The sequence below is a fragment of the Epinephelus fuscoguttatus genome, linkage group LG13, assembly GCF_011397635.1.
Source record: "Epinephelus fuscoguttatus linkage group LG13, E.fuscoguttatus.final_Chr_v1".
Classification (NCBI taxonomy): Eukaryota; Metazoa; Chordata; class Actinopteri; order Perciformes; family Serranidae; genus Epinephelus; species Epinephelus fuscoguttatus.
The window spans coordinates 40,571,154-40,582,039 of NC_064764.1; positions in this window are offsets into that span (position 1 = coordinate 40,571,154).

Below are 10,886 nucleotides of genomic sequence, written 5' to 3' on the forward strand. Positions count from 1 at the left end.
TCGCCAAGGCCTTCTTGAGATATGTTCATGACAATGAGATGAACACTAATAATAATAAAAGAAAAACCCCAGCAAATTCTCACATTGGTGAACTTGGGATCATGCAATGTTTTTGCATGAAAGAGACCAAACGTCAAAATTTAATAGAACTGGTGAGTTTGAGGTTACAGCACAGGAAGCTGTATCCACGATATGCTTTGCAAGCGGTTAAGTCGTAAAAGCCTTGCTGCAAGGGAACAACAACATGGATGCTACTGTCGTGGTCTGAAAGCCCCTTTGGCTAAGTGGCTAACAATTAGCAAGTTGGCATGCGGGTCATGTGATGCAGGAAATGTGAAGGCATAATGACTGAGGAAAATGATGAGGACAAACATCAACATTTTCCTCAAACATATAAAATTACAAAGAAAAACTCTTAATTCCAATAAATTATCTTACCAGCCACCGAGAAATGAAATTCTATGGTCGTCGCCATTTCTGAAAACATCAGCAAACGAGTCACAACTCGTGAACTCGGTGCTTTCAGAAAATTTCCACGTACAAGGTTGTGAACACCACAACAAGGGGCCGATTAAATGGATTCATCTCATGATTGAGGTAAACACGACATGATTTGAAGGCAGCAATAGTTGCAAAATAATGTTTTCTTATATAAGTTCTCCAGAGTACAGGTACCTCAAATTTGTGCTTAAATACAGCACTAAGTACAGTACAACATTATTCTTTACAGGCAGTCTTAAGTGATTTGGTCATATTTCCACTAAGCTGCCAGAGTCACTGTGATGATTGGGGTTTGGCTGATTTATTGACTCTAGCCCCGTTCACACTGCCAGATTTTCTGCGAATGTTGGGCCGTTTTGCCGGCCAGCTGCGAGCGTTTAGACACACAGAGCCGGATTGGCGAGTTGGTGTCCAATTTTCCTCCTCGTAGGGTAGACATATTGGTGGAACCCTTTTAGTTTAAACAGACTGAGGCGGCCTTCTGCAACGGGAGGAGCTGTTGATGACTTGTGGGAGGAGCTGTTGATGACGCTGCACGTGCGAGCCACTGGCGGTGGATAAACAGGAAACAGCTGATAGCAGGAATTAGCGAGCAGCTAGTAGCAAGAGGGAAACACAAACCTGACAGACACTGTAAAGATGAGCAACTGGGGAGACAAGGAACTGCGCGCCCTCCTTGTCCTCGCAAACGAAGAGGCCATTAACCGTCAGATGACGGGGACGGTGAAGAACGAGCCGACTTATGAGAGAATCACCGAAGGACTGACCAGCCGCGGCTTCCCTCCCACGTCACTGTTTACGTCACACGCTGAGCTACACGTTTTGTTACTTGCTCACGCCCCCCATTGCCCCGAAAAAGGCACATTCTGTATAAACAAAAGTAGGTAGGCGGCATTTTGCTGCACTCCCCGATTTTGTTTTTATACTGCCAATGCTGAAAAAAGACTGATTGGGCTTTCCTGCAAATTTGCACAACTCCTATTTTAAAAGGGCTACAGAGACAGACAACCACTCACTGACATGGGGAGTACATGCAGACTCGACACAGAAGGGCTCCCCACTCTGGGTTCAAACCAGCAACCCTCTTGCTGTGAGGTGGTTATGCTACCCACTGCACCACCGTGCTACCCAACAGTAATTCTAGTTAGTCAGCAAAACTTTTCATGCTGAAGGAAGTATATTTTTTTTTACATACTGTATTGCTACTTTCCCTTTATTTGCATCTCTATCTCAGTATGTCCTCCTCCACTGTTTTCTTTTCTGCATGTGTTTGCTAACAGAAGCTAAACGCTGAGTCTGCAGCAGCATGTAAGGTACATGTATGTAAACTGGATAAGTTTGATCTCATGACAGTCGAAGGGGAAAAAGACTTTGGAGCAGTTTTTGTTGCTAAAGAGCGCCTGTGTTACTGCGTGGCTCCAGTGCCCTGCCCATTATCGCCTCACACAACCCAACACACTCCTGTTTACCATGTTTGCAGGCGCTGATTCCCTAAATAATGCAGAGTAAGAGGGAAGAAAGGGGGCGGCTGTGTGTGCGTGTGTGTGTGTGGATGCTTTTTTCTATGTGAAGGTGAGCTTCTCTGCACATGTAGGTGTTCACATGTATTACTGCAATGTGTGTGTATGCTTGCATGTGTGTGTGTTTGGCAACGTGAAGCAAAAAACTGAACGAAGAAAAAAGAGGCGGTCAAAGAGGGAGGGGGTGAGAGCAGAGGTGAATCAAGCAAATCATCACGTTGACTTAAAAACGCACTCATTATGTGCAGTCATGAATAATTTTGTACCAAAACACTAATTTTGCATTAGACTTACAGTACGCTGATTCGGCAGCGCAGGAATATTCATACACTCGTGGGGATTTTTTTCATCCACCACACTGTGTTTTCTCCCCATTTAGTGATGCTTTCCTGGCACACAGAGCCGAGCGGCGAATATAGGTCATATACACAGTGGGCTCACTGGTGGCACTAAGGATGGCGGCTGCAGGTCTCCAGGCGACAGCACCAGCACCAGGGGAGTCCCCTCTGCAGTGGCTCTGCTTGTGTACACACACACAGAGCCACACACACACACACACAAAGTGACTAGCACACCATGCTGCTATTAATACAGCCACAGCCATTTTAATATTTAATTGCGTTGATGGACTGCATCTGTGCTGCTCTGTGATGCAAACATTATTATACATACTAAGTGGCTTAATTGTAATTAGAGCTGAAAATTTAATTAAACTCAACAATAAAAGGAGATCGCAGCATTTTTTTCTCCTGAGCAGACCCTTTCTTCCCCCTCGCTGCATTTTAACTCCTTCCGTGCTGCAGAGCTGCGCGTGTCCAGATGCCTCGGCTCGGTCGGACGGTTTCATCACAGTGTCAAACTGATTGAGCCAGTGTTTTTTATCAGATGCTTTAAATACTTCAGGTCAGATATTGAAGATGGGTTTGGAAATATGTCCTTAAATGTGGTTTCATGCTTTGTCCTTCACAAACATGAGAAACACTGACAGTCTGAAACCTGGAGCTTCTGCTTTGTGACCCCTTACAGAAAGAGTTTGACATTTTGGGGACGTTTGAGTGTTTTGGACTCGGCAGAACATGCATGGGAAAAATAACACCACACACACATACAGGGACTCATGTACACACGCAACACATCCTCACTGTGACCTCGTCACATGTCCACGTTTGGTCATGGACTTTCCACGTCCACATATGACGTCCAAGGTACCCTGAGTGTGTTGGTTGTTGACGTTCTGGGACCCCGTGTCAACTTCAGCCTGTTACATGCATTGTCTGTTTTCAAAATACACTTCTGTTTTCACAGGAAATGTACAGTTTGCATACAGTCTCTTTCAAAATAAAAGCACTATGTCGGTACAACACCGTAAATTGACATTTTTGTCCTTCAACACCACACACACGGTTGGGTTTCTTAAAAAAGAACAGGGTTTGGCTTTACAATCTTACAGGAAGTGAACACCAGCCTCCGGGAAGAAAGTTGGTGGTTGTTTGACCCATCCACCACCCCTTATGCCTGTCCTAATCAGACTTCTGCTGCCTTAATTTTTGTTGTTGTCCCCGCTTTTCCCCAACGCCACTGATCACTGTTGAACAGTAACAGCGGCCACACATCATGCCGACGTGACAGGACTGCATTTTTGTTTGTGTCTGACCAAGCGCTGCATTTCGACAGCCTCGAGTGAGACCAGGTTGACACACGCGGCTGGACCGTCTACTACAACAACGCAAAGAAAAGCTCAGATTACAACAGACAGACGTTAGCGTGACTGCACTCTCTGCTCTCCAGCTCCGTCTCTGACAGCTGTAGCTTCATATCTAATGGACAGATATAAGAGACATGTACCAATCGTCTAATCTATCGCTTGACAAGACAGCAATTCAAGGACGTTGACCAAAATGACAAACTGTTCCTTTAAAACAAAGGAACACAGGACTGCATCTCCTCATCAGAGGTTACATGTGTCTATGAGGTGTGATGAGATTACCCAGAGTTACTTTCACTGTTTAGACTTTAGTTTGATCTCAAGGCACAGCTGAACACTTCATTCATCCTCCCTCTCAATACATCACAGTACCTCTGACTTAAAACTACAATATATCAAATCAAGCACACACACACACTGTCGATGCATGCAGCAGTGGCCGTCTGGTGGTGTGTGTATTATTCATCAGGAGCGAGGCGTGTCGGTGTGGAGTGTTTGCGGCCTGGTGTGTAAACAGCTGTGTGTTGCTTGACATGCTTTTGCACTCTCAGCTCGGCGTTAACCGGGTCTGTTGGTACTGATCAGACCAGAGCTGAGGCGACAGGACAGCCTGCCAAACAACAACAACCACCACCACGGCCTGGCCCTGCCCCAACCCCGTCCGCTCACACACACACACACACGCACTCACACACACATACGAGGAAGCAGCCACTTAAATTGTCACATGAATTGACAGACCCTCACATATGGATAAATATGAAACACAGACACATAAACACACGAGCCGAGGCCAGAGGAACAAATCAACACAGCTTTACAGTAATACATAAATAAATGAACAGACCTCCCGTCTGTCTTGGTTTTTGTTTCAGGTTACACGGCTCTTCTCGAGCGGCTGGCTCCATGTCTGGAGATAATAGTTGGGTGGAGACCAGAGGATTTTTGTCTTCAATAAACTAAGAACAAAGACGCACCGATGATTTCATAACGACCAAATAATGTGGTATCTCAAGCTGGTCTATAAACAAAACAACAGTGTGAGTGTGTGAAGGAGAAAATTCACAACGCTGAACATCTTGGATTGTTTTGAAACAAAATGTCGTCTTCTTCTTCTTTGCCCTTTTTATGTTTATAGCCTTGTTATGATATGAAGACAAGAACAGAAGACGTGTGGAGTGTGTCAGCAGATTGTCATCTGTCCTGTAGATGCAGTCATCTTATAGTGGGCAATATAGCGTCCATTTGCACTGCTGGTACAAACATTACTGCAGTTAGGCCAAGCAGGCAATCAGCATGGACGCCATCAGAGAGCAAGGACCCCAGAGTGGGAACACATCTTTACATGAAGGTCAGCTCATCACACCCACGCCCTTAAAGATCAAATTTACAGCAGGTTCCCACAAAGTGCAGTTTAAGTCCTGCAGGGAGCGCCGCTGCTTCTACAGCGTATGGAATAACTCATAGAGGAGTGAGAAGTGGGAGGAAAAGAGGAGAGGATGAAGAAGGAGGAAAAGGGAAGTTGAATTGAGAAACAGAGTGGAGGCGGAGGAAGAGGAGGGCAGTGTGGAGAGGCGGTGTTTGGAAGGAGAGGTTCAAATCGATGCAGGGACTAATGTATTCAATGCCCACTCTGTTTACAGAGCATGAAGCAGGCCTGATGATATCCAGACTTTTGGCCACGATCGAATGAAAACCCTTCCACCAACTGCCTCTGATGCTCGTGTCTCAGCGGTTTGGTCAAAAGCCTCGGCTCTGCAAATGCCGTGTGAACACGCTGAACACTACAGACTGGGAAATACTAATAACTTCTACCTACTTATAAAAAGTGGAATTAACACTAGTGGGTAATGCATGGCAGTCTGGACTTTGTGGTTGAAAATCATTTATACCATCGCCACTGAGAATTCTGGATTCTGATTGGTTGAAAGGTGCAAGATAATTTTTAGTAACTAGATAGTGGAACAAGACTCCTGTGCTGCAGGTGTCAAAATGAAGGCACCAGTAATAAACTGTAGATCAGGGCGGCAGCAGTTATATCTAGCCGAGGAGCTTTGAGGTTGTTTCTGTAACTGATAATAAAAATACATAAACTACTTCTCAGTGACCACACTACTTAGATTTCCTGTGTTACACATTTGCGTGAATCTGGACGTTCAAACCAGCAAACAGAAAACGAAGACTTTTTTAAAATGAGCTACACTTCAACTTATTTCCAGGAAGTTACAATCTGTAACTGTAATAAATTACATTATTATCACCTCACAGGCTTTTACTGTGATATTTAACCAAATTCAGAAATTTATTGTGAAATTCATGCAGGTAAATATAATCATTTCACAGAGAGTTTATTACTCTACTCTACACTGCTCATTATATTTTGCCACTTGGGCAAAAAGCCCCTCAGCAACAGTTTACATCCGACACCGAGCTGTGAAATGGCTCGACTCTGTCGTTAATCCATTGATAACTGTTTGGCAATGTTAGCTGTGTGATGCTAACAGTTAGCCCTGTCACTGTGTAGGTGTACCCCTTGGCACAGAGCTCACACTCCAGCAGCAGTACTCTCACTGCATTAACTTTTGCAATCGCAATATTGCCAGATCCTGGAGGCACCGCTGTTTGAATCTCTGGGAAGTCCAAAAACACAAACACATTCTCACTCCTCGTCACATGTCCACGTTTGGTCGTGGACTTTCCACGTCCACATATGACGTCCAAGGTACCCTGGGTGTGTTGGTTGTTGACGTTCTGGGACGCCGTGTCAACTTCAGCCTGTTACATGCATTGTCTGTTTTCAAAATACACTTCTGTTTTCACAGGAAATGTACAGTTTGATAGAGTCTCTTTCAAAATAAAAGCACTGCGTTGGTACAACACCACCAACTGATGTTTTCTTCTTCAACAACACACATGTGGTTACGTTTAGCCAACACACACACGTGGTTGGGTTTAGGGAACTGAACACCAGCCTCCTGTGAGAAAGTCGATGGTTGTTGGACCCATTCACCACACCTCCCGCCCGCCCTATTGGACTTCTGCCGCCTTCATTTTTGTTGTCCTGCAACATTCCTCCGCGTATCATGCCGATGTGAGAGGACAGCTATTCTCTTTGGTGTGTGAGGCCAAAAGTCACTAACCAAGTGCCAGATTTTGGCAACTTTGGAGTGAGACCAGATTGAAAACACAACTGCAATTACTGCTTATTGCCATCGATGCCGCCAAAGAACAAAATGGAAGTCTCTGAGACTGTAGTTTTACGTTTAATTACAGTTCTAAATAATCATCTCCAGTTTCTTCTGCTGAGCGTTACCACCTATAAAAGAATTATTATTTTATTATTATTATTATTTCAAGGGAAAAACTGGATCTAGAAGCTTTGAGCCTGGAAACACCACGTTGTTGCGTTTTACTGTCGAGTAGAAAGTTAATAAGAGAAAAAATAAATTAAACATTCACAGCAGTATCCAGTCAAAGGTGCGTCCAGCAACAAAGCTCTGTAATCCGCATGGATCCAGGAAGTACCTTTCAGCATCATTAGCTAATTGAATCCAGTATTGATTCCATATCAGTAATAAGTGATATATGGGGCTCATATTAGTTATATTAGGTTAAATAGGCAGCCATAAGGTCATGTGCATGAGACATTTCATATTCAGTCATAAATTGATCTGCCATGTTTTATTAGAGTGGTGTGTTGCAGTGGCTGTGGATACTTATTAAAAGCACGGGGTGGTTGATGCAGTGCAGCAGGTAGTGCAGACATTTTTTACAAGAGATGGAGACATGCTTTCAGTTTTTCTGTTTGTCATTCAGATTTATGCAATATATATATATTTTGTAGACAGGTTACAAAATGTTTTAATGTCTCATGAATTGATTCAAACTGTCTAAATGGAAGAAACTACAAAAAAATAATGTTTTTAATAGCGCAAAGAGATAAAAAAAGGAAGGTTTTAGGGGGAATTTGATGGTTACATCTATCTATCTTTTCAAAAAGGACATTTTTCACTGTTTTTAAACGTTGCATAATTGCATCTATCTATCTATCTATCTATCTATCTATCTATCTATCTATCTATCTATCTATCTATCTATCTATCTTATCCATCTTTTCTTTATGGTGCAGCAGCGAGATCTGTGAGTGTGATAACAGTTTTACAATTGTGTTGGGTTGTTTTGAAGGATCTGCAGTTAACAGAGGATATAATGTCATTTTTATTAGCGAAGGATTGCACAAAAAAATCCCATAAAAAATTACCAGGCTGATACTCTTCTTGTAATTTCATCCATTTTTATAGTCTGGTCAAGGTTAAAGTGCGTAATAACCGCGGCAGCGATGTGTTCTCCATGTGTTTATGACAGTGGAGTGTGATGTATTGGCAGACGACATCGTAGTTAATGACAGCGCTGTTTTATGAGTGGTGTCACTTGTCAATGCAGTGTGTAACCAAAGCCACACTTTGACCCCTGGTGGTGTGACACAAATGGTGGCGACACTGTGTGTGTGTGTGTGTGTGAGAGCATGCATGAACCACTGACCATGCATCGCTGTGCATGTGCACCCATAATGTTCAACACTGCGCCTTAATCAACATTGCTCAATGTAATTTGACCATTCGTAAGCATTACCAGATTAGCGTGCCCAATTATCTGCCATCCTCAATGCTGATATGAACAAATGCTGCATCCATAACCTGGACTTAATAGACGCATGTTGGGTTGATGTATCACGCTGCTAATTTCGTGATTACATTTTCAGTGACCAGACCTTTTCCTGTCTGCTAATTGCAGCAGGTTAAACAGCAAGCAAGGCAATACCAATCTATCGGGTCATGTTCCAAACACAGAGGTCTGTTCTGTGTGTGTGCTGCACCCCCCATCAATCAGTCCTCAATGATGCACATGTTGTGAGTGTGTGTGTGTGTGTGTGTGTGGGCGGGAGTGTGTGTTTGCACATCCATTCCCCGTGAACTCTCGCCTCGTCCTATTGATGGCTCTCATATGACCAGCATCTATAAAGCAGCATCTCCATTAAAATGAAATACATGTTCAGCAGTACAGCTGTACTTTTTTACAACTCCAGTAAAAATAAAAGTGTTTTACAGCGTTATTGTTTTCAGGCTGCAGGTAATGATAGAGATGAGTAGGTATTTTATGGGGGTCGTCTTTATGGTGAATCTGCTGGTTATAGATATAATAAAGGGACTGATTCTCACGCTATCTCCTGAACTAACCTGACCCGACCTGAGGTTTAAAAATTTGTATCATTAAACTAACCTGAACTTCACTGTAGAAATTTGACAAGTTGATCTTACCTGCAAAAAAATCAGGGAACTAACTGCCTTGAAAAAGCAAAGAAACTATTACTCTGAAATTATGTTTACTTTATATCTAATTGTTAAGTGTACTTAAAATTCCATTGTATTTAGTTAATATTGTGAAGTTGTTGCAACTTGAAAATAAATTGTGTTCACAGTCGAATTTAGGAAACTGCCTCGGAAAACGTTTATAACTAAAACTACTGGTCTCAGGTTATGTTTACTTTCTCTCTAATGGATAAGTTTACTTGAAATTTAATTGTCTTTACTTAATTTTGTCAAGTTTTTCTCAACACTGTAAAATCTGACAAGTTGATCTTCCTTAAAAAATAAAATGTAGGAAACAGATTTCTTAGTACTTACACCTATTAGTTTTAAGTTATGTTGACTTTATACTGTATCTTATCGTCAAGTTTACTTAAAATAAAGTTGTATTTACTTAACTTTATGAGGTTCTTGCAACTTAAAAAATAGGTTTGTTGTGAGTTGTTATTCAGTAGAATTCAGGAAACTGATTGCCTTGAAAAAGTACATAACTACAACAATTTGTCTGAAGTTACATTCACATTCTATCTAATGGTTAAGTTTACTAAAATTTTGTTGTATTTACTTAATTTTGTAAAGTTGATGCAACTTAGAAATGAAAAGTGACATTAACTTGTTCTTTCTAAGTGTGCGCAACAAAATTCATTTAACCTAACTGACCTAACTTTTATATCTATATACTTTATATCTAATTGTTAAGTTTACTTAAAATAAAGTTGTATTTACTTAACTTTATGAGGTTGTTGCAACTTGAGAATGAGTTGTGTTTACTCAGTAGAGTTCAGGAAACTTATTGCCTTGAGAAAGGTAAATTAACTACAACTACTGGTCTGAAGTCACGTTTACTTTCCATCTAATGTTAGGGTTACATAAACTTTAGTTGCATTTACTTAATTTTGTGGATGGAGTTGCAACTTAAAAATGTCAAATGAAATTAACTTGCTCTTTTTACGTGTTAGCAACTTAAGTAAACCAAATTTGTCTGACCTATCTGAACAGCTGTATTTACTCAGTAGACTTTAAGAGACTGATTGCCATTAAAAAGGTGAATACTTATTACTTACTATTAGCCTTAAGTTATGCTCACTTTATATCGAATTGTTAAGTGTACCTAAAATTTGGTTGTATTTACTCATTTTTATGAGGTTGCTGCAACTTGAAAATGACAAGTGGGATAAACTTGTTCTTTTTAAGTGTTAGCAACTCAATAGTGATAGTTACTTACCTTTTCTGGGGTAAACTGAGTAAACACTGTTTAGTTAAGTCAGTCTAACTTGGTTTACTTAAGTTGCTTAAAAAAAAGCAAGTTCATTTGACTTATTTTTAAGTCGTGACAACTTCACAAAATTAATTAAACACAACTTAATTTATTTTAACAAGTACATATAAAGCAGAACTTAAGACTGATAGATGGAGTAACTTAACTTTTTCAAGGCAATCTGTTTCCTAGACTTTATTTTATTAAGTCAGATCAACTTGTCAGATTTTACAGTGTTGAGAAAAAACTGTAAACCAGATAATATAATAACATCACAATATTTTTAGACCGTATCATGATACACGATATATATCTCGATATTCTGGAATCCCCTTTAACTTACTCAAATTTAACTAAAACACTAAATAAACTACTGTTAGAGTAATAGAAGTGAAACCACTGGTGCTTTTATTCTGAGGACTCGTCTTGTCTTGGGCCAGATGTGTTGATGCTGTAAACTTGAGGCTCCCTGTCAACAGTTAGCAGTTAGCAATCAGCATAAAGTTAAACCATTCCAGGTGCACTGTTAAACTTAA